Here is a 25,971-nt window from a genome sequence, read left to right as displayed (position 1 = left end):
ATGCTCAGTCAATTCATTCAAACATGTGCTGACAATTTTTCCTTCTTCGCATTATTAGTCATAAGCCATGTGTACTGTTAACATTGACAAGAGAACAAATCAAAATTATGATCTTGGTGAATTTGTTTTCTTTCTAAAAATCCTCTAAAATGCAATTTTCTTGCTAATTTTGGTGAATCCAAAGCAATTGACAATAAAAAAAAACAAAAACAAAATTCTGCAGGACCTGGAAATATAACAAATATTGCTCATTTTCAGTCATAAGCTTTCATTGCAATGACAAACAGTGATGAAACCAAAGTACAGCCATCTCTACACATGCTATCTGACCTACTGAGTGTTTCCAGTAACAGTGGACTCCAATTCTTGGGGCCATCAGTTTATTGGGACAGCTGGTTATTTGGGACAACTCTTAAAGAATGAAAACAGTTTCTAACTAGCATCAGGTCGCGTGATCTTGAGTAGCCAACAGACACCACACCATGCATAGAGTGAACAGTTTTTAAATAGAGTCAATTGCATGTGTTGATGTTCAAAAAAGCAGTGGTTTTTGTCACTGATAGTTGGTGAGAAATAAGTAGAAAGACAAGTCAGAACTTTTTTCCTCACTGCAGTTTCAAGCATTCAGGCTTAGAGATGCCAGAAATGGACAGGATAGAAAATGAAACAATTTCACCACTTGTTAGGGACTACAAAGAATTTGAAGATATCAATAATCATCTTGAATGTTACAATAAAAATGAAGATTTGGAGGATGCAGTTGTTGAAAGCATTGCCTGAAAAGGCAGTGCAAATCCTTACTAAGTGTCTGCACTGATTTTCTTCATTTACAGTCACCAACTATAATTGAAATACATCAGGATGAGCAGTTCACTGGATGAATTCCTCCATCAACACCTATTAGGGCCCAATGCACAGTTTTGCAGTACTATAATAGTATTAGTTGTGTTCTAATTTAAAAGAGATGGCAGTGCATGCTTTTTGGTCAATTCTTGTTGGTGCAGGTATGTTGGGGTTATGTCAACTACTTGTTCCCCTGACTTAGAACAACTAACGACTAAACATTCTATTTGCCTTTAGAGTTCTCACCCGTGATCCTGACCACAGTTTACAAACCACTGGCGGCCATTTATAAGCAAGCACTCACAAAAATGCACAATGCTGTCTGTAAACAAGGAACTGGCCTTCTTGATGCATTTCAAATTATAGTTGGTGACTTTAACCAGGTCTTTTTGAGGAAAACCCTACCCAATTAAAACTAGCACGTAACCTGTTGCACCAGAAGTCCCAACATACTAGACCACTGCTACACTACAATAAGGAATGCCTATCGTTCCTTTCTGAGACCGCATTTTGGCAAGATGGATCATTTGGCTGCACTCCTGCTACCTGCATATAGACAGAGCCTAAAGAGCCAGGCTCCAGAGATAAAGACAACCAAGAGACTGAGGAACGGTTACATGATTGTCTTCAGTCATTGGAATGGGCAGTGTTCAAGAACTCATCTGAGGACCTGAATGACGACACCAGGGTTGTTACAGACTTTATTAAAACAGCTGTGGATGAATGTGTTCCCATGAAATCACTCAGGGTATTCCCTAATCAGAAGCCTTGGATGAACAATAAAATCTGGAACCAGCTGAGAGCCAGTTCAGAGGCATTCAAGTCTGGAGATCAAGAATGCTACAAGAGGTTCAGGTATGATCTTCAGAAAGCCAAATCTCGGGCAAAGTGAAAATTCTGGACTGGACTGGAATCAACAGGGCATGCTCAATGGCTGTGACATGGTTTGAATGTTATAACCTCCTACAAAGCTAAATCTTGCAATGTAGTGAATAGCAAAGCTTGTCATGTGGTCTGCTTTCAAGAGAGTGAATTCAAGGAAAGCATCCTATCCGAAAGGAGTACCTAGCTGAGTACTCAAGATCTGTGCCAACCACCTAGCTGGTGTATTCACAGGTATCTTCAACCTCTCGCTCCCTCAGAGAGTCCTTCAAGGAGGCTTCAATCGCACCAGAGCCCAAGAAGAGCATGATAATCTGTCTAAATGACTATTGGCATTTACATCCACAGTGATGAAGTGTTTTGAGAGGCTGGTGAATAGCACACCAGCTCCTGCCTGAATGGTGATATGGATCTGCTCCAATTCACCTACTGAATTGGCAACAGGTCGACAGCAGATGCTACCTCATTGGCTCCTGAACTACTTGCTTTACACCTATGACTATGTGGCTAAGTAAAGCTCCAACACCATATACAAGTTTGCTGACAAGAGCACTGCTGTGGGCTGTCTCAAAGGTGGTGATGAATCAGCATACAGGAGGGAGACTGAAAACTTGTCTAAGTGGTGTAATAACAGCAGCTCTCATTCAATGTCAGTACGACCAAGGAACTGATTGTAGACTTCAGGAGAGGGAAACCAGAGGTCCATGAGCCAGTAATCATCAGAGGATCAGAGGTGGAGGAAGTTAATAACTTTAAATTCCTGGGTGTCACTATCTCAGAGGACATATCCTGGACCTGGATCCATCATATAAATATTATTGAGAAGAAAGCACCTCTACTTCCTTATGAACAGTTCACACTTACTACTCTATAGATTTGCTAAGTATGCCCACAGAAAAAAAATCTCAGGGTTGTATGTGGTGACATGTACATACTCGAATAATAAATTTTATTTTGAACATTGAAATTTTCTGTATTTCATTTAAATCCATAATTTATTACTTAGTTAAACAGTAATTTGTCTTTTTTTATACCTTTTTAAACTAGCTCCATGAAACTTTTGGTTATTTGGGTAGCCACTTAATTGAGCCAAAATATTATTTGCATCCCAAATAAGCAGATTTTACTGTTATTTTGTCCTTTTGTATCATTTTATGTAATCGAACATTACAATAATCATGGAGGCACAAGAGAATACAAATGCTAGAATCTAAAGCAAAACACAAACAGATAGAGGAAAGCAACAGTCAACATTTCAGATCTAGAACATGCATCAGGATTATAATAACCATATTGTCAACTTTCGACTCTGACATTTCAGATTCACTTCAGATATCGGGGCACCTGAAGAGTCAATGCACTTCATTCTGAATTTCCACCTACTTAGTGATACCACTGTATTGGTTATTTGTTCACTCATTCTCTGTTAAGTCACTTAGAAGCCAAACAAAAAACACAAAATATGGTAATAATATCAAGAAAAGAAACAGTGAAAAAATTTATGTACCATCAGTAAATACTGGAGAAAACTTAGTATACTGCTGCTACTTAAATGTAGATCAGATGTGACAAATAACTGTGGCTTGTGTAATATTCATCATTCATTTAATTCTACAAGGCACTGTTTCACTTCTCACTACTGAATAATTCAAAGAAGAAAAACGATAACAACTTATATCATTTAATTGCCTTAGTTCATGAATCACGTCTCTATCAAAGAAGGTATAAGATGCCCCTTCCCTCCGTTAGCCTGTATGTCACCCTTGAGCAAGGTGTAGTACCTATTTAGATACCCCACCCCCCGAAACAGGATCACGAGAAGTCAAGGGATCAGCTGGTAGATGGTCATATGAGCAGCTGGTGCAGATCACAAATTAGATTATGAGGACACGCAGTCCTCTTTTATTGTCATTTAGTAATGTATGCATTAAGAAATGATACAATTTTCCTCCGGTGTGATATCACAGAAACACAGGACAGACCAAGATTGAAAAACTAACAAAAACCACATAATTATAACACAAACAACAGGAATTCTGCAGATGCTGGAAATTCAAGCAACACACATCAAAGTTGCTTGTGAACGCAGCAGGCCAGGCAGCATCTCTAGGAAGAGGTACAGTCGACGTTTCAGGCCGAGGGTCTTGGAATGTCGACTGTACCTCTTCCTAGAGATGCTGCCTGGCCTGCTGCGTTCACCAGCAACTTTGATGTGTGTTGCCATAATTATAACATATAGTTACAACAGTGCAACAATACCATAACTTGATGAAGAACAGGCCATTAGCACAGTAAAAAAGTTCAAAGTCTCTCGAAAGTCCCACATCCCGAATGTTGAAAGGCATGGACAGAGTGGATGTGGCAAAGTTGTTTCCCATGATGGGGGAGTCTAGTACGAGAGGGCATGACTTAAGGATTGAAGGCGCCCATTCAGAACAGAAATGCGAAGAAATTTTTTTAGTCAGAGGGTGGTGAATCTATGGAATTTGTTGCCGCGGGCAGCAGTGGAGGCCAAGTCATTGGGTGTACTTAAGGCAGAGATTGATAGGTATCTGAGTAGCCAGGGCATCAAAGGTTATGGTGAGAAGGCAGGGGAGTGGGACTAAATGGGAGAATGGATCAGCTCATGATAAAATGGCAGAGCAGACTCGATGGGCCAAATGGCCGACTTCTGCTCCTTTGTCTTATGGTCTGATCTCACGCAGACGGGAGAAGGAAGAAAACTCTCCCTGCCATGCCCGACCACAGTCCGACTCTGAGTCGTCCGAAAACTTCGAGCTCTGATCAGCCCTCTGACACCGAGTACCAAGCACCATCTCTATCCGAACGCTTCGACCTCAGCCTCGGTCGCCAGCAGCAGGCAAAGCCGGGGATTTTAGGGCCTTCCCTCTGGAGATTCTCGATCGCACAGTAGCAGCGGCAGCGAACCGGGCATTTCAGAAATTTCTCCAGATGTTCCTCTGTGTTTCTCACGTCTGTCTCCATCAAATCAGAATTTGATCAAAACCAGAATCAAATCCTGGTTATGTGACCACTGACGCCAGGCAGATAATCTCTGAAGAGTATTGATAATGGCTGGGGTCAACCATTTTGTAAAGACACTGCCCAGAAGGCGGCAATGGCAATCCACTTTCGTAGAAAAATTTGCCAAGAGCAGTCATGGTCATGGATAGGATCACCCACATCATACGACACAGCACATAATGATGATGAGTTCATGAAGTTAAATTAAATAATACAGCACATGTGTGGGTATCAAGTGTTGACAGACTCTAGCAATCAATAAGAACACAAATAGCAGCAGAAGTATCCCCACATGCCTTGCTCCACCTTAAATAGGATTAAGGTTCATCTTTATCTCAGCTCTATTTTTCTACACTAACCACATAAGCCTCAATTCCCTTAAAACCCAAGCATCAATTAATTCTCAGCAATTAAGCCTTTTCAACCTTTGTAGGCAGAATATTCTTAAGATTCGCTATCTTCCAAAGAAACCTCCTACTTGTGCTCTGAATGGCAGGCCCCTTATTTTGAGACAGCAGCCTTCAGTTTTAGATATCTCAGCCAAGAGTAATATCAATGCCACCTACATATCAAAGCCATTACCTCCCTTTCCTCTAAAGCTGACAGCTTTCATTCCATATACTTAAATTACCTTTGTACTATCAAACTGCCATCCAAGGAATCCATCTAGTGAATAAACCTTTACCATGGTCCCACAAGACATTTCCTTACAAAAGGAAGTCAGACTTGCACACTATAATTTAGACGTGGACTCATCAAGTCCTGATGCAATTGCAGCAAGATGGCTCTACTCAAATCATTTGTAGTAAAGACCAATAAATTATTCCTGGTTGCTTGCTGGATCATCCAGCCACGTAACACCATTAAATTTTTTACCATTTAAAAACTCTACCTTTCTATTGAATGGTTTGTGACATTGTTGCTTTCGAATTGATATCAAACTAATCCATAGTAGAGTGTAGATCACTGCCAAAAAGCAGAAAGTGAGGTGCAGAAATATAGTTGCAATAATAAATGATAGTTCAGGGAATGGACAATTTGTGAGCTGAAATTCAATCCCAAGTGTCAAGGCGAGGAGCACCGAGCAGCAGATGTACAATTTAGGTGTGGAAGGGAACAACTAGGAGTCATGTTGTAATCGACTTCCAGGGAAAAACACACTTTGGGCCTATTCAATGAACAAGAAGAATTCCTAAACCAAAAAAACTAGATTTTGTGTTCATACTAGAGATTTCCAGCATCTGTTACACCATAATGTAAGGTTCACGGTTAGTAACACAATCACCAAAACCCCAAGTCATCACCACACGAAAGCCTCAGAAGAGTAACTCAGTTCAATAGAGCTACTTCATTTTATCCACAAGAATTGGAGTAATTTACTAATTGTATAACAATCTGCTATAAGAACTCAGTAAGTCAAGTAGCATCCATGAAAGGAAAGGATTGTCAACATTTCAGGTTGACTGAACTTTTGCTGTTCACCTCTGGCAGAGTTTTTTAAACGGTGAAGTATAGACCATTCTATTTACCGAAGAAGTTCACTGCCATTGTGATTGTGGCTGTTTACATCCGCGCCTGTAAGCACCTATGGTTTTAGATATCTCAGCCAAGAGTAATATCAATTCCACATGCATATCAATGCCATTACCTCCCTCTCTTCTAAAGCTGAGAGCTTTGGCATCATCAGTGACCTGCAAACCACACAATCCTACAATTTCTTTTTTGTTGCTGGCTACTTCAGGTATGCTAACTTAAGAACAGTCCTGCCTAAATTGTCTCGACCCAAAACGTCGACTGTACTCTTTTCCATAGATGCTGCCTGGCCTGCTGAGTTCCTCCTGCATTTGTGTGTGTTGCTTAGATTTCCAGCATCTGCAGATTTTTCTCTTGTTTCTATTAGCATGTTGACTTTGTGACCAGAGGTGAGAGCATATTAGACCTGGTTTGTACCAACATCCATGGTGACCTTCACCCCCACCTTGGATACTCTGACCAGTTTTCTAATTCCTGCACTTAGACTGCATATATATCAAGCAAGTCAAACCAGTTCAAAGGGAGGTAAGGACCTGGCCAGAAGGAGCAACCTCAGGTAGCTCCTCAGTGACTAAGTTCCTGTCCATCTTTTCAAAACAGTCCTGCAATACTATGACTATCACATTAACAATGAATATGCAGGATCTGTGACTGGCTATATTGAGAAGTGAACTGAGGACGTCACCAACATTAAACACATCTCTGTGAGGGCAAATCAAAAGTTCACGGTTGACAACAGAGGTCTGGCACTGCTGACACATCAGGATACTACCTTCAGATCGGGAGTAAAACGGCTCTCAGTTCAGCAAGAGCTGTGCTTTCCCACACCAGGAAGGCAAAATGGGATTATTCACAGAGAATATACAGCCATTTCTGTGACACCAGAGATACAAGGCACATGTGGCAGGGCATTCAGACCATAACAGACTACAAAACTATCCTGCGTATCAAAGATGGTGACACCTCTTTTCCTGATAGTCTGAATATCTTTTACACATAGTTTGATAAATGAAACAATGTGCCAGCAAGGAAGGCACCCTCTTCAGTGGAGCAGGCACTCAGTCTGGCCATAACTGATATGAGGAAGACCCTAGCCAGGGTCAACCCACAAAAAGCTGCAGCGCTTCATAACATACCTGGTCAGGTGCTGAGGGACTATTTAGCCCAGTTAACAGAGATTATAACAGACATCTTCAACACCTTTCTGGAATAGTCCAATGTCCCTGCAGGCTTCAAGGCAGCTACCATCATCCCAGTGCCCAAGAGGGTGACAGTAACCTGCCTTATTGACTACTGTCTAGTGCACTGACCTCAACAATAACAAAACGCTTTGCGTGGCTGGTTATGAATCACATTAAATCTCATTCTCCTGCTGCATTGGACCTTTCCAGTTTACTTACTGTTCAACACAAAATACTCTGCAGATGCTGGGGTCAAAGCAACACTCACAACACGCTGGAGGAACTCGGCAGGTCGGGCAGCATCCGTGGAAACGATCAGTCAACGTTTCGGGCCGGAACCTGACGACAAAGGGTTCCGGCCCGAAACGCTGACTGATCGTTTCCACTGATGCTGCCCAACCTGCTGAGTTCCTCCAGTGTGTTGTGAGTGTTACTTATCGTTCAAATTGGTCCACTGATGATGTCATAACTCTTGCCCTTTACTCAGTCCTGTCCCCCAAGCCATCAGACTCCTCAATACTCAGAGTCTAGACTGACATCTACATCATTTATTATTATATTGTAATTTGTCCTCTACTGTGCCTATTGTCTTCTTGATTAATTATTGTACTGCCTTGCACTGTTTTGTGCACTTTATGTAGCCCTGTGCAGGTCTGTAGTCTAGTGCAGTTTTTAGTTGTTTTACATAGTCTAGTGTAGCCTTGTGCTGTCTCACATAGTCTAGTGTAGTTTTGTGTCGTTTCATGTAGCACCATGGTCCTGGAGGAACGTTGTTTCATTTTTACTGTGTACTGTACCAGCAGCTTATGGTCAAAATGACAAACAAACTTAACTTGACTTGACTTGACCTGACCTGGAAAACTGTGCCTCATATGCCAGGATGCTGATTATCAACCAGCTCGGCATTTAATACAATCATCCTTCAGAAGACGGTGGGTAAACTCTCCTCATTCAGTCCCAAAACCTCTCTCTGTAATTGGACCTTCGACTTCTTCACAGAAAGACCACAGTGAGTCTAATTGGCCGCAACACCTCTAGCTCCATCATGCTGAGCACCCACACCCTCCAAGGCTGCGTGCTCAGCCTGCTGTTGGTACATGACTGAATCATCATGTTTGTGGATGACACAACAGAGGTTGGACTCATCAACAATGATAGTGAGACAGCGTACAGAGAGGAGGCAGAATGACTGGTAGAATGGTGCAAGCACAACAACTTGAATCTCAATGTGGACAAGACAAATCTGACAAGAGAATTTAAAGGTATTGACAATAATCTTACATGTTACAATGAAAATGAAGATTTGAAAGATGGTAATCATCAATAGTATCGTATAAGGATAGGCCACCTGCACCAGGAGTATCTGCTGATTTTGTTCATTTAGTCAACCAAAGGAACATGGCAGCATACACTGGATAACTTTCTCCATCAATAAGTATTAGGAATTAAAACACAGTTTTACAGTACTGTAGTATTATTGGCAGTGTTCTAATTCGTTCTGTATTTCATTTAAATACATAATTAGATTAGATTAGATTATGAGGACACGCAGTCCTCTTTTATTGTCATTTAGTAATGCATGTATTAAGAAATGATACAATATTCCTCCGGTGTGATATCACAGAAACACAGGACAGACCAAGACTGAAAGACTGACTAAAACCACATAATTATAACATATAGTTACAACAGTGCAAGCAATACCATAACTTGATGAAGAACAGACCATGAGCACAGTAAAAAAGTTCAAAGTCTCTCGAAAGTCCCACATCTCACGCAGACGGGAGAAGGAAGAAAACTCTCCCTGCCATACCCGACCACAGTCCGACTCTGAGTCGTCCGAAAACTTCGAGCTCCAACCAGCCCTCCGACACCGAGTACCGAGCACCATCTCTGCCGAGCGCTTCGACCCCATCCCCGGCCGCCAGCAGCAGGCAAAGCTGAGGATTTTGGGGCCTCCCCTCCGGAGATTCTCGATTGCACAGTAGCAGCGGCAGCGAACCGGGCAGTTCAGAAGTTACTCCAGATGTTCCTCCGTGCTCTCATGGCTGTCTCCATCAAATCAGAATTGTGCATGGTACCCTATTTAACAAATACGATATCATTTCACCGGAGAGGCTACGTGCGCTGCGTCACGCCACCATCTTCTCCTCCAGCCAGTTAAATGGTAATGTCAATTTTTTATCTACCTTTTTAACTATTTCCATGAAACTTTGGCTAATTGGAGCAGCTGCTTAATTGGGCCAATATGTACTGGTCCCGTTATGTTCCAATTAACCAGAATCCAATGTAGTTATCGACAGAGGACTTCATCCAGGATACAATGCCATGTTCTTTTGATTGACAAAATTGGGACAGACACCCAGTACAGGTAATGGACTGCTTTCATGCAATACTTTCAATCATTGCATCCTTCAAATCTTCATTTTCATTGTAACATAGAAACATAGAAACATAGAAAATAGGTGCAGGAGTAGGCCATTCGGCCCTTCGAGCCTGCACCGCCATTTATTATGATCATGGCTGATCATCCAACTCAGAACCCAGCCTTCCCTCCATACCCCCTGACCCCTGTAGCCACAAGAGCCATATCTAACTTCCTTTTAAACATAGCTAATGAACTGGCCTCAACAGTTTGCTGTGGCAGAGAATTCCACAGATTCACCACTCTCAAATTCAAGATGATTGTTGACATCTTCAAATTCTTTGTAGTTCCTAACTTCCTGAAGTAGTGAAATCGTTTCATTTACACATCTAGCTGTTTCTACCATCCACAAGCCTGAATGCTTGAAGCTGCAGTGAGCAAAACAGTTCTAACTTGTCTGAATGTTTATTCTTGCCAACTACCAGTAACAAAATTCACTGATTTTTAAAAAACTAACATGCAACTGCTGCTATTGAAAAGCTGTTTGCTCTAAGCACGATGCCATGCATAATGGTCATATGAGTGCATGTGACTAACATTGGTTAGAAACTATTCAGCAACAGTGTCCTGTCCCAAATAAGTGGCATAGTGTCTCAAGTAAATGGAATTTCTCAATTAGTTCTTGTTGTTTAGTTGTCCCAAATAAGCAACTGCCCCAAATAACCAATGGCCCAATTTACCAGAATCCACTGTATTTCAGGGTGTATATTTTCTTCTACTGACAACCCTCATTTATTTTCCCTTATTTATATTGCTCCAGACAGATTAGCTTTGATTAACTAACATTCATTTTCGTCTTAGACATTATTTGCACCTTGGTCTCCATCCTTTCAAATTCATCTGATTTATTCTTTATACCTCTGCGCAACTTGCATACTGTTTATATGCAAGACAAATTATTACTCAGTACATTGAGATAAAACAATATCAATACAGAATAAAGTGTAAAAACTACTGAAAATGTGCAATACAGGTAAGTGATAAAGTGCAAGATCATAATGAGGTAGATTGTGAGGCCAAGAGTCCATCTTATAATACAAGAGGTTGATTCAAGAATGATGTAACTGGGAAGGAAACTGTCCTATAGCCTAGTGGTACAGGCTTTTCTATCTTCCGGCCAATGGGAGAGGGGAGTAGAGAGAATGACTGAGGTGAGTGAGATCTTTGATTATCTTGGCTGCTTTACTGAGGCAGCGGAAAAGTAGAGTCCACAGAAGTGAGGCCATTTCTCATGATGTGCTAACCTGTGTTCACAAATCTCTACAGTTTTTTTATATAGTCATATGCAGAGCAGTTGCCACACCAAGCCATTATGCATCCAGACATAATGCTTTCTATGCTGCATCGACAAAAAAATGGTAAAGAGATGATGGGAACATGCCAAATTTCCTCCGCCTCCTGAGGAAATAAGTGAGCTTTCTTAGCTATGACATCAACATGGTTGGACAGGACAGGCTATCCATGATATTCACACCTAGGAACTTGAAGTGTTTAACCTGCTCAACCTCAACAAAGTTGCTGGAGACAGGAGCATGTGCACTGCTCCCCTTCCTGAAGTTAATGACCAGTTCTTTTGTTTGGTTGATGTTGAGGGAAAGATAGCCGTCATGACACTATGTCACTAAGCTCTCTATCTCCTTCCTGTACTCTGACTCGTCATTATTTGAGACGCATCCCACTATAGTAGTATAATCTGCAAATTTGTTGATGGCATTAGAACAGAATCTGGCCACTCAATCACAAGTGTACAGGGAGTAGACTAGGGGGCTAAGGGTCCAACTTTGTAGAGCTCCAGAGTTTAGAATAATGGTAGTGGAGGTGTTGCTGCCTATCCTTACTGATTGTGGTCTGCAGGTCAGGAAGTCAAAGGTGCAGTTGCAGAAGAAAGAGTGAACTTCTAGGGTCCACATTTGACAGGCAAGAGAGAGTGCACGGGTGACTTAAATCATTAGGGAGGGTGCAGGCAAGGGCAAAGGCGAGAATGAGAATTAAGGCAGATAGACAGAGTAGATGATCAAAATCATTTGTCTTTGTGGTATGAGTGAAAAAAAGAAGAGGGCATAAGTTGAAGGTATGAGAGAAATTTTAAGGAGGAACTGTTTTTCCCAAATAGAGAGGAGTTGAGATCTGCAGTGCACTACCAGAAGTTGTAGTGGAGGTAGATAAAACATCACCTTTGACAAGATTTCCAGAGTCATTTAAGTCAACAGACTGTAGATGAATATGGACCTAATGCAGGCAAATGGGATTAGTGTAAATAGACAAGATGGTCAGCATTGAGATGGTGGGTGAAAATCATTGGGAGTTGTAAAGGATTTACAACTATTGAAAATGGGAATTTTGTTACAGCTACTGCTCAAATTAATTGTTAATTGTCCAGTACTACTGAGTACGGAATGTGACAGCAATGCACTAACTTAACTCCCTCCCTAGTTATCAGCTACAATGTGCTCAACATTTATCATCAAGGGCCCCCATCAACCAGGATATGCTCTCTTCTCATTACTATCATCGGGCAAGAGGTAGGTCACCAGGTTCAGAACAGTCATTAACCTACAACCATCAGGTTCCTGAACCAGCATGGATACCTTCACTCACCTTAACACGGAACTGACTCCACAATCTATAGACTCACTTTCAAGGATTATAGGACCTATAGACTACAACTCATGCATTCAGTATTATTTATTTACTTTTTTTATTATTTACACAATTTGTTTACTTTTACACATTGGTTGTTTCCGTCTTTATAGTTTTTCATAAATTCTATTATATTTATTTTCCTGTAAATGTCTGCAGGAAAATGAACATATACATACTTTGATAATAAATTTACTTTGAATTTTGAACCACTGAAAAGAATTGTTCATTTTAAGATCAGAAAATGTTTATAGTATGCACTGTAAATAAATCAATTTCAACTGCATTGTAAACCCAATTAAGCTTATCAGCAGAAATGTTTCTTTTCTATAATTCTACAGTCAAATGCCATTTCATTAACATGATTTTAAAATGGGGCAAACTTGCAAAATATTTAAAGCCTTAGACACAGCCAAACAAAAAACTCAAAAACTTCAGCTCATTAATCAATCTCCAAACATGATGAATGCTGACCATGTTTTGTAACAGTTCTTAGTCACAAAAGATAATTAAAAAGTTTATATTAATGCCTTGCCATCCTGGATGCATATCATCCAGTCATTTTTACAGCTTCCCACCCATCTCTCTCTATTAGTTTTCAGCCTCCAGGTGAGAGTCTGGATGAAACTAGTGAACAGGATCCACCAAGAGTTCAGCATTTGGTTGAGTCACACAGAAAGAAGAATAGAAAGATGAAAGACAGCAAATGGTGACAGTCTCAGTCAATGTTGAAACATGTATCATCCTTAATTTTCATAAAATCCCCCACACACTCCCCCCAATTCCTTTCTCATCAAAATTGACAAACTAACTGTCACTAAGTTCTATATTGCACCAAATTATCTGTGGTCTAAAAACTCATAGTTTTTCAGTACAACCAATGACCTGTATTTACAACTTCTAACAGAATAGAACATTAAAACAGTACTTAACAGAAACAGGTGCTTCAGCCCACGAAGTCTATACTGACAACATTGCTATTGTGTCTATTTCCGGCACTTCCCCTGGCAGCAACTTCCAGGCACCTACCACTCTGAAAAGTGTACATCACAAATCTCCTTTAAATTTGCCCTCTCAGCTTCATCTATTACTTACTTACCCATTACGGTGCTAGCATTTAGGGCAGCAATGAAGGTCCTCCATCTCTGTCTTTATAGAAGGATTCTTCATTGCTGTTTCCATAACAATTGTTTTTTGACCAGTCATGGTAGTTAACCCTGAGCTGAATCCACACACCTGGAGGACAGGTGAGCCACTCTTACTCTAGCCTACCATTTGACCTTTTTGGCATGGGTGGCCTTACCAAGAGTCAAAACACAAGGCCCTGACTCCAGCCAACATAGTTCTCCAGGTAACTGAATTATGCAAGCCTCCAAACCCTACAACAAGGCTGTGGTCCTCTTGAGAAGACTGTGTTCTAAAAATCAACTTTATCTGTCCTTCTCATAATTTGGTACATTCCCTCAGTCTCCAAGGCTCTGAAGAAAACAATAAATGTTTGTCTAGACTCTCCTTATAAATAACACTCTTATCCCAGCAATATCCTGGTGAACCTCTTCTCAGCCTCACCAAAACCTATACATGCTTCCTGCAATGAGGCAAACAGAAACATGAAAAAGAACAACAAATGCAATCTAACCAGCTCTATACAGCTGCAATATGACTTCCTGATTTTGATAAGACCATGAGGCATAGCTGCAGAATTAGGCCCTTTGGCCATTGAATCTGTACCACCATTCAATCATGGCGATTTGTTACCTCTCTCAATCCCATTTGCCTGTCTTCTCCCCATAACCTTTGATGCTCTTACTAATCAAGAACCTATCAACCTTTGCTTTAATATATCAATGACTTGGCTTCCATAGACATCTGTGGCAATGAATTTCACAGATTCACTACCCTCTAGCTAAAGAAATTCCTCCTCATCTGTGTTCCAAAGGGATATCCTTCTGAGGTTGTGCCCTCTGGTCCTAGACTCCTTCACATAGGAAACATCCTCTCCACGTCCACTCTATCAGGTCTCTAAGTACCAACCAATGAAGGCAAGTATGTCGTATACTACCCAACCTACTGGTGTTGCCACTTTCAGGGTGCTCTGGACTTGTACCCCAAGATATCCTTGTACAACAATTCAGCAACTTAATGTGTATTTTCTTATTCCATTTGACCTCACACTTGTCTGGATTAAAAAAGGCATCTGCCATTTCTCTGCCCACATTTCAAACTAGATGAATTTCTGCTAATTCCTTTGATTACTTACTTTGCCATCCACAGCACCACCAATTTCTGTGCTGTCTGCAATTTATTTCACAAAGCACTGATCCCTGGAACACCACTGGTCACAGAAATTCAGTCAGAAGATCTCTGATGCCAAGTACTCTTTTCTTTTAGTACCTTGTCCACTTTCTCTGCCTCCTTGCATTAGTTTCCTCCTTTGTCCTTAAATGGTCGTACCCTCTTTCTTAATTATACAGTCATAGAGAAGTACAACATAAAAAGGCCCTTCAGCCCATCTAGTCCAAGCCAAAACCATTTAAATGCCTACTCCATTCACCTGCATTGAGACCATAGCCCTCCATATCCCTACCATCCACGTGCTTATACAAACTTCTCAAACATTGAAATTATTCTCTTATTTTTAATGTATGTATAAAATGTCTTGGGATTCTGTTTAATTCTCCTCAAGAAAATTTCATTTCCTTTTGTGCTCATAACTTACTGTTTTTTTTTCTTCTTCCTTTATATTCCTCAAAGGCCCTGTCCAATTTCACAGCTTCCTAAATCATAAGCTTGCTTTTCTTTTTGACTTAGTTAGCAACATCTCTTGTCTTCCAAGGTTTCCAAACTTTGTCATCCATATCTTACTTCCCACAAACATGTTGGGACCAGCTGGCCTTTAATTGATTCCCATAGGATTAGTATCTTTCTCTGCACACCCACTTTTACAGATTTTTAAAGATTAGCTTTATTGTCACGTGTACAATGAAATGTGTTGTTTGAGTCAATAACCACCATAGGCTGAGGATGTGCTGGGGGCAGCCCATAAGTTTCACCATGTTGTTGCACCAATATTGCATGCGCACAACTTACCAACCCTAACTTGTATGTCTTTAGAACATGGCATGAAACCGGAGCACCTGAGGAAACCTAAACATTATACAGTAGTAAGAAAGTACAAAGTCCAGCGGCAGGAATTGAACCTCAATCTTCCAATCATTGGCACTGTAAAGCATTACGTTAACCACCACACTACCATGCTCTCTTATACCGCCTACACATCCTATATGTTTACATTACACAGAGACAAAGGTCTTCATTCTGTTTATTCTATGTTATGTACCTTTCAGATTTCAAGCACCCCACATTTCCAACTTCTTTTTATCTCTACCTATTTTAATTCATCACCTCCTGATCAATTATTTAAAATAAATTTTTGCTTAAGGAAACTAATCATCTTTCTCTGAGGCATTTTAATAGCAGCTGTACATGGCAGGACTCCTACAATGCTGCCATCTTACCTCAACTCCCAACACTGCTCAAGTCTCATTCACATTGGCCTGGAATTACCAATCATGATCTCAAAGCAAAATCAAGCTGTAATTAACAGAAGGATACTCATGACTACAGTAGATACATAAAAACTAGATTTCTGCTCCAAACTCTGAAACATCAGCTTTATTTCAATTCTCAAAATGGTAGTCAACAAATGTGTTACCGAGGGCACTGTAATAAATGATTAACTCCTGGAAGAATAATGAGAAAATGATTATCCAGAAGTGGCTAAAGTGATCTACATTTCCCTCAATGAAGGTCACCTCATTAGATAGAATGAAATCAGGGTACATGGGCATCACAGACTCAATCCATAAAAATATGGGAACTCCTGCACTGCCTAGGAGCAGCCAATTACCCAGAGACGCACTGAATGCCATTCTTTCGCAGATTTACTGAACTTAGACATTGCCAACAGAAGAGATGAACAAATAATAAAACTGTCAAAATGTAGTTTTTCTAATGTCACTATTCCAGTACACACATGCTCTGAAATTCCTCTCACAAGAAAGCAAATAGGCAGCTTTCACAACAAGTTAGTGAAAGCAGAATGGACTGATGGAATCTACCCAGAATTCCTAAAGAGAACACAGGGAAGTAAGTGACAAAGGCACCAATCCAAATATCTGTCACCAACCCCAGCAATCCAGTAAAGTGGCCATTGTCAAGTAAGGGAAAACATGATGAGCCCTATCCTAGAAGCATCAATTTCCCTTCAGAAGAAAGATTTCTCTAGCTGCTGTTCTGAGTAGGTCCTGTCACTGACCTTGCACATCAAGGCTGGATTCCAGAGATATATCTGTTGGTATCCCTGCATTTTTGACAGAGTGTAATATATAGCATATTGTTGGAGCTCTCCAAGATCTAAAAATCATACGTAATTCCATGATCAAAAAGTGTGGACATGGTGGAGGATTACAAATACCTGGGGATACGAATTGACAATAAACTGGACTGGTCAAAGAACTCTGAGGCTGTCTACAAGAAGGGTCAGAGCCCTCTCTATTTCCTGAGGAGACTGAGGTCCTTTAACATCTGCTGGACGATGCTGAGGATGTTCTACAAGTCTGTGGTGGCCAGTACTATCATGTTTGCTGTTGTGTGCTGGGGCAGCAGGCTGAGGGTAGCAGACACCAACAGAATCAACAAACTCATTCATAAGGCCAGTGATGTTGTGGGGATGGAACTGGACTCTCTCACGGTGGTGTCTGAAAAGAGGATGCTGTCTAAGTTGCATGCCATCTTGGTCAATGTCACCCATCCACTACATAATGTACTGGTTGGGCACAGGAGTACATTCAGCCAGAGACTCATTCCACCGAGATGCAGCACAGAGCATCATAGGAAGTCATTCCTGCCTGTGGCCATCAAACTTTACAACTCCTCCCTTGGAGGGTCATTCACCCTGAGCCAATAGGCTGGTCCTGGACTTATTTCATAATTTAATGGCATAATTTTCATATTACTATTTAACTATTTATGGTTCTATTACTATTTATTATTTATGGTGCAACTGTAACGAAAACCAATTCCCCCCGGGATCAATAAAGTATGACTATGACTATGACTATTCTGAAGATCAAATCAGCTACCAATGCACAAACATAAAAGACTCACTTGAAGATTAATTTTGGCAAAAGGCTTATTCAACATACATACCAGTGACTTTCATTCCATGAAGTCATAGCTCAGCACACACATTAATGACAGAGTCTGGTCTCACCAGCCTAAGATGCTTCAAACCATTGAAAAATAATCAAGTTCCATACTCCCTGGAAAGATGCTTCAAAAACTGTCAAGAGTGTTATTTCAACCTTCCATTTGAACAATTTTGAGAGCTAGAAGTGAATTTCACATATGCATCCTATATGCCATTAGGATGCACAATGGCTACTCTGCAAATGACCACATGCAATTGCAGGGAGACTTGTGGACACAGCTCAACACATCATGGAATCCAGCTTCCCTTCCATGGACTCTGTCTATACTGCTCACTTACTCAGCAAAGCAGCCAACATAATCAAAGACCCCACCTACCACAGACATCCTCTCTTCTCCCCTCTTCCATTGGGCACAAGTTACAGAAGACTGAAAATACCACCAGGCTTAAGGACAACTTCAACCCCGCTGTTATAAGACTGTTAAATGGTTCTCTAGTACAATAACATAGACTCCTGAACGCACAACTTATTATTATCCAGAAGATAGCACCAGTGAACAACGCGACCAAGAGCAACAACCTCCAAACAGTTTATGAAGCTACTTCTTTACACTTCTTTATGGCTTCTTTTTTCTTTCAAATGTGGTGTGTTACTGTTGGAACCTGTGATCTACAGTTTGGTTGTGTGTCTTCAGGCCAATTGAGTGATCTGGCCCTTTGCTGAGTCTGAGGGAGTTCAGTGAGGTTTCGAGTGAACCACGCAGTCTCAAGGCCAAGAAGCCTGGAGTTAAGGTGCAATTCCATAATCAACTCCATTGCTCATAGATTAAAGTGTCCAGGAAGATTGAAATCACAGAAGGTGATAGGTGTTCAGCACTGTCTATCAGCCTCATACTCGTTGCTGCTACAGGAAGGTCCCTGCATTCAAATGCTCTCTCCCCCTCTCAATGTTATCAGAGAATGGTGCTGAAGTTCTGGGTCTTGGGCAAGGTTTAACTGACATGGTTTGTGGATTGGATTCTAGTTCACATTACAATGTGTTTCTGGGTTCTGGTCACTTTTTTTGTTGCTACCTCGGGCAATTTTGATCAGGGGCAAACTGCAGATAACAAACGACACAGCGCTAGATTGAACTGAACTGAATATGCTTGGACTCTTTCGATTTTGTGTAGTATATTCTGTTTTTCACCTGTTTTTGGCAGTTTGCGCTATTTGTTGTTTGTTTGCACGTTGGAGGGTGGAGGTTTGATGTTTTCTTTGAATGGGTTCCATGGTTTTAGACCATAAGATATAGGGGCAGAATTCAGCCATTTTCCCCATCAAGTCTGCTCTGCCATTTTATTATGGCTGATTCATTTTTCCTCTCAGCCTCAATCTCCTGCCTTCTGTGGCAATGAATTCCACAGATTCACCACTCTCTGGCTAAAGAAATTCATCCTTATCTCAATTCTAAAAGGACGCCCCTCTATTCTGACACAGTGTACTCTGGTCCTAGACTCTCCCACCACAGGAAACATCCGCTCCACATCCACTCTATAAAGGCTTTTCATCATTCGATATGTTTCAATTAGGTCACCCCTCAATCTTCTGAACTCTAGTGAATACAGGCCCAGAACCATCAAACGCTCTTCATATGGCAAGCCATTCAATCCTAGAATCATTTTCATGAACCTTTATTAAACACCTTCTAGTGTCATTACATCCTTTCTAAGATAAGGGGCCAAAACTGCTCACAATACTCCAAGTGAGGCCTCACCAGTGCTTTATAAAGCCTCAACATTACGTCCTTGCTTTCATATTCTAGCCCTCATGAAATGAATGCTGACATAGCATTTGCCTTTCTCACCAGAGACTCAACCTGCAAATTAACATTTAGGGAATCCTGCACGTGGACTCGCAATTCACTTTGTGCCCCAGATTTTTTAAATTTTATCTCCACTTAGAAAATAGTCTACCCTTCTATTTCTTCTACCAAAGTACATATCATACCTTTCCTGACACTGTATTCTATCTGACACTTCTTTGTCCATTCTCCTAATCTGTCTAAGTCCTTTTGTAGCCTACTTCCTCAAAACTACCTGGCCTTCCACCTATCTTTGTATCATCAAAGCCATCTATTCCATCATCCAAATCATTGACATACAATATAGTGTAAAAGAAAGCAGCCACAACAGAGACCCATGTGGAACACCACTCGTCACCAGCAGCCAACCAGAAAAGGCTTCCTTTATGAGGAATTGAGAATATTTTAAAAAATCATTTTGAACCTATGTAACCTCTGGCTAAAAGAATAATTGGGACTGAATAGGAATTTTTGACTGAAGCAGTTGGCTAGAAGCAGCTTATACTAGTTCTCCCCTGGTTTCCGGAGAGACATTGAGAGTTTGATAACATTATACATTGTACCCTCATTTGAGTACGGAAAGGAGGACTCACCGGTAAGGATAGGAATGAACATCCATCTGTAATTAAGTCAGGGCCTAGCAAAGGGAACAACTGATAAGGACTGGGCAGTACATCCATCTGTAATAAACCTTGATTTAGCGGACTCTCTTATCTGTAACTAAATTTTGCACCAACAGACTTGGTGGGCGTACAAGTTCAAATAACATCTTGCAACAGTAATGTATGGGGCTTACTATGTATAAATATACGGCTGTAAACTGACTAAGTGGGTCCACTTGTCAGATGGTGGCAGTACTTGCGTGTCTTCCATTTGACAACTGGGTCTCAAACTCCTGCAGGGGGGTGTGCAATAAACTGTGGTAACGATAAGAAGCTGGTCTCCCGAGTTTTTATTCAGATTCAACTTTAATATTTATTCACACTTTTGCCTCCTACCAATCAGCCAATGCTCTAATCATGCTAGTATCTTTCCTGGAATACTATTGGCTCTTAACAGCAGCCTCATGTGTGGCATCTTGTCAAAGGCCTTCTGAAAATCCAAATACACAATGTCAACTGATTTTCCTTTGTTATATCTGCAAAGAATTCCAACAGATTTGTCAGGCAAGATTTTCCACTGAGGAAACCATGCTGACTATAGCCTATTTTATCATGTGCCTCCAAGTACCCTGAAACCACATTTTAACAATCAACTCCAACGTCTTCCCAACCACTGAAGTCACACTTACTGGCCTATAATTTCCTTTCAACCAACACACATAAAAATTGCTGGTGAACGCAGCGGGCCAGGCAGCATCTATAGGAAGAGGTACAGTCGACATTTCGGGCCGAGACCCTTCGTCAGGACTAACTGAAAGAAGAGCTAGTAAGAGATTTGAAAGTGGGAGGGGGAGGGGAGATCCAAAATGATAGGAGAAGACAGGAGGGGAAGGGATGAAGCTAAGAGCTGGACAGTTGATTGGCAAAAGGGATATGAGAGGATCGTGGGACAGGAGGCCTAGGGAGAAAGAAAGGGGGAGAGGGGAAGCAGAGGATGGGCAAGGAGTATAGTAAAAGGGACAGAGGGAGAAAAAGGAGAGAGAGAATCAATGAATGAATAAATAAATAAATAACGGATGGGGTGTGTTATGCACCTTATACAACACCTTATATTCTGTCTGGGTAGCCTCCAACCTGATGGCATTAACACTGACTTCTTTAACTTCCGCTAATGCCCCACCTCCACTTTGCACCCCATCCGTTATTTATTTATTTATTTATTTATTTATTTATTTATTATTATTATTATTTCTCTCCCTCTTCTTTTTCTCCCTCTGTCCCTCTCACTATACTCCTTGCCCATTCTCTGGGCTTCCCCCCCTCCCCCTTTCTTTGTCCCTAGGCTTCCCGTCCCAAGATCCTCTCATATCCCTTTTGCCAATCAACTTTCCAGCTCTTAGCTCCATCCTTTCCCCCTTCTGTCTTCTACTATAATTTCGGATCTCCCCCTCCCCCTCCCACTTTCAAATCTCTTACTACCTCTTCTTTCAGTTAATCCTGACGAAGGGTCTCGGCCCGAAACGTCGACTGTACCTCTTCCTATAGATGCTGCCCATAGGTGGCTTTAAGCATCTGGGGGCCCGTTTCAAGAGTTAATGTGGGGCCCTACCCGTGCTTCCCAAAAAAAGAGAAAGAAAAAAAGCGAATATTCAAGTTGGTTTGCATCAATAATGGTATAATTTCGGACTTAAATGTTGATGCATTATATGCACTTTCAGCATAATGGACAGACAGCTCAACATAATCCAAACAATTCTCTTAATTTAAAACTGAAACAATGACATTTTTTGCTTTGGAGTGAGAAGCCTCGCCCTTTTCAGCAACTAGTCTGCATTGAATGGCACTATGTGTTAGGTATCAGCTGACAAAAGAACAGCTTAAACAATTTCCCTCTAATTAAATTAATAACAAAAGCAATGTCATATTTAATGAAAATTCACACTTTATTTATTCAATGAACAGTGTCTGAAAGTTAACTACTGGAAGTTTACAACAAATTGCGTCCCCCGCTCTTTCAGCACCACGGACAGCTCACGTAAGGCCTGGAGAGCGAACAGGAGGAGAGTGAGAGAGAGAGAGGATGCAAGCAGGAGAGAGAAATTACGATTTGTGGAAACGCCGCCTAATCGCCTATACACATTTTGAGTGAAATACGTGGTTTAGTTTATTATTTTAATTATAAAATTTATTTCTGCTAAAAATGTGTTAAAAGACTTACCACTAGAACTTCATCACCCTCCTGTGCTAGAGTACTGAGAATGCTTTAATGAGCTCATCTTTGTCCAGCGAGCTTGTTATTTCATGCTCAATTGATATCTGAGCAAGAGCTGACAGATGCTCCTGGAGCATGGTTGTCCTCAGAAGCGTTTTGATGAGCTTTAGCCTCGAAAAACTTCTCTCTCCACTCGCTACAGTCACAGGCACTGTCAGCATGAGTCTTAGAGCAATGGTGAGGTTAGGATACAGTTCAACCAGATTGTTGCTGTAAATGTAGCTCATAATCTGCAGGCCAGTGGTTTCTTTCGCAGGCACAGCACTGACAGCGGCCGACACCTCGCGCAAAAGGTCCTCAGCATCCGCATCATCAAGGGTCCTTTCCATGTTTACGCAGCTGTCTTTCAGTGTGAGACTTTGGGTGGCTTTTTTCATTTCCTCTCTTACATAAATTAAGCCAAACAGACTGTAAAATGACTCCATCAGCTTGAAGCACTCACTAATGCCTGTGATGGCAGAGTCCACTAGTGGAAGGAAAACTTTTCTCTTGTACCGTTCCTCGGGTGCCACTGTCAGGGAAGGATCTGCACTTTGGGACTCGTACTGGAACTGGCATTTTGGTTTTCTGATTCATGCAGTAGGAAAGACCATTGGCATCCCTATCTCTTCAGCTATGTCTCTGGCATCTATTTGGGCAAATGAAAGGCTCTGTATTCCTTGAGAAATTTCAGAACATATTCCACCTCGCGCTGTAGCACATCGATTCCCACGTGAGCTGTGGAGCAGCCTGCTGACATGATTCACCTCATGTAAAACGTTGTACCAGATGGTAACAGTGAGCAGGAATTTCCATGACATGATCTCCTGTTCTAGGCCTCTGGCTGCAGATGTGGTTTCACCATCACCTTTCTGTGTGGCATGTTCAATCAGTGACAGGAGCGCATTGCCAACATCGGGAAGCTGGTAGTGCAAGACTTTCACACTTTCCGCACGGCACTCCTATCGCGTATTGGATATGGCCTTGAGGGTCATCTGTGGCACGTTCTCCTTGAAAAGCTCCCATCTCTGTGTCGATGAGCTGAATATGAGGTGTATATAGACGTTGCAGCACCCCAAAGAAGCCCACAGACTCCACTGTTGATTTTGCAGCATCGACAATGACTAAGTTCAGGCTGTGGCTGGCGCATGGCATGAACAGTGCTTTTTTGTTAATATCTAGCACCCTCTTCTGCACCCCGCTATTTTTCCCCCGCATATTGCTCCCGTTATCATATGCCTGCCCCCTGCATTTTGAGATGTCTAATCCTAACTTCTCCATATGCGTTAAAAAAACGTTGGTTAGGCTTGCACCTGTTGTGTCAAGCACTGGTAGGAAACCGACAAAATGCTCACTAACAGTAGCTCCGACATTTACTTGGCATGTGACAATGCGCAGTGTCGCAGAGAGCTGCTCTATGTGTGCAGCGTTAGTGGTGCAGTCCATTATCACCGAGTAGTAACGTGATTGTTTTACTCTCTCTGTTATCGCTTCCAGTATCGTCTCCAATAAGTGTGATTAACTCATTTTGTATCATTTTCCCCATACAGTGGTCAGCAATCTTTTTTTTTCTGCTCGTCTGACATGTTCACTCATCACTGGGTCGAACTCAGCAAGCAGCTCCACCAGACCTAGAAAGTTCCCATTATTTGCTTCATGTAGGGTGGAATTGTGGCCACGGAAAGCAAGGTTTCGTTCTGCAAGGTGATAGACTATGGCAATGAACCTCTTCATGACATCATTCCAGTGTTTTTTTTCCAGCATTTGCATTTCTTGGTACGTGCTGTCAATGGCACTGTGCGTTCTTAAGCGCGTTTCCAGCTCGCGCCAGCTATTCAAGTTGGCACAGTGTGCATTGGACTTCTCATGTTCCTGGAGTGTGAGAGTGAGTCGCTCCCACACTCTGAAACCTCTACAAGTGAGACTGTGATTTCGCTTGCCAAACAGGGTACAGCAAAAACAGAAGATTGAATCAGATGATTCTGAATACACTAACCATGACTTTCGAATGGTTTCTCCATTTTTCATCTTCATAAGATATCCGTCCTTGGTAAAACAACGGCCTGATTGGCTCTGTGGAAAGTTAATGTCCTCTACCTGAACGGGACTTCTCCTAACAATGTCGATCCATTGGTCACTGGTAATATGCATTGGCCAACATGCTGGATCGGTCTCTGTGAATGTTAGTGGGGCTTTCTCTCTGTCTGGTGTGCTGGTGGTGGCATCTCCCTCACCTGTCTCAGTTGTAGGACTGTCATCATGCTGTGGTGCTTGTTCATCAAACAAAGTTTGGTCATCATTATCACCATCTGTTTGAGTAGAACTGTTCTTCTCATTTTCATTGCTCTGATTATCAACATCTGTACCGCTTACACTGTCACTTGGCACTGCAGCCCCATGCTGTGACGATGGTGCAGCAGCAACTGCAGTCGGCGGGCCTTTTACAGATACTGGACCAAAGAAAGACGTAACTTTTGGGAGACTATTTAGACATTTTGTTTTGTTGTCTAATAGTTTCTGTTTTTCAGCACCACTAGGATAGGAGCGTTTCATTTTCCTCTCATTGAAAAGTAGCCTTCTTTGCTAGGAGCAATGTTTATAAGTGAAGTAAATATTTTAGTGTATTTTCTCAGACGTCAGTCAGCCAGAGCCCACCGGTGGTTCGGCTGGCAATAGCAGGAGAATATTATGGCGTCTGGGAGCTGTGTATTAAATTTTTGCATGTCAGTCGGGGACCCCTGGGAGGGCGGGGCCTGTTTCAATTGAAACGGGTGAAACACAGCTAACGCCGCCTATGATGCTGCCTGGCCTGCTGCGTTCACCAGCAATTTTTATGTGTTACTTGAAATTCCAGCATCTGCAGATTTCCTCACGTCATAATTTCCTTTCCTCTGTCTCTCTCCCTTTTTGAAGAGTGGAGCAACATTTGCAATTTTCCAGTCTTCCACAGCCATTCCAGAATATAGTGATTCTTGAAAGGTCATTACTAAAATATCCACAATCTCTTCAGCCACCTTTTCAGAATCCTGGGGTGTATGCCATCTGGTCCAGATGACTTACTTACCTTCAAGACCTTTCAGTTTCACAAGAACCTTCTCCCTAGTAATGATAACGTCACAAACTTCTGACCCCTGACACTCTGAAACTTCCAGCATACTCCTAGTGTCTTCCACAGTGAAGACTAATACAAAATACTTATTCAGTTTAGCCGGAATTTCCTTGTCTCCCATTACTACCTCTCCAGCATGGTTTTCCAGTGGTCGAATATTCATCCTCGCCTCTCTTTTACACTTTATATATCCAAAGAAACTTTTGGTATCCTCTTTAATACTATTGGCTAGTTTACTTTTGTATTCCATCTTTTGCTTAGACCATAAGGAAAGACATAAGGGCAGAATTAGGCCATTCAGCCCATCGAGTCTGTTCCACCATTCCATCATGGCTGACCCTAGATCCCACTCAACCCCATACACCAGCCTTCTTGCCAAAAACTTTGATGCACTGATCCATCAGGAAATAATCAACTTCCGCCTAA

At 41.6% G+C, this 25,971-nt stretch overlaps 1 protein-coding gene across 1 annotated transcript in view; it reads right to left on the bottom strand.

The window, feature by feature from the left end:
• The window catches only part of LOC134344218 (AT-rich interactive domain-containing protein 2-like), a 378,430-nt gene that overhangs the window by 246,021 nt on the left and 106,438 nt on the right, over window positions 1-25,971 (bottom strand). The gene's annotated exons all lie outside the window — the stretch shown is intronic.

The sequence above is a fragment of the Mobula hypostoma genome, chromosome 3 (assembly GCF_963921235.1).
Source record: "Mobula hypostoma chromosome 3, sMobHyp1.1, whole genome shotgun sequence".
NCBI lineage: Eukaryota > Metazoa > Chordata > Chondrichthyes > Myliobatiformes > Myliobatidae > Mobula > Mobula hypostoma.
Note: the sequence above shows the minus strand (reverse complement) of the source record. Positions and strands in the feature narration are given on the sequence as shown.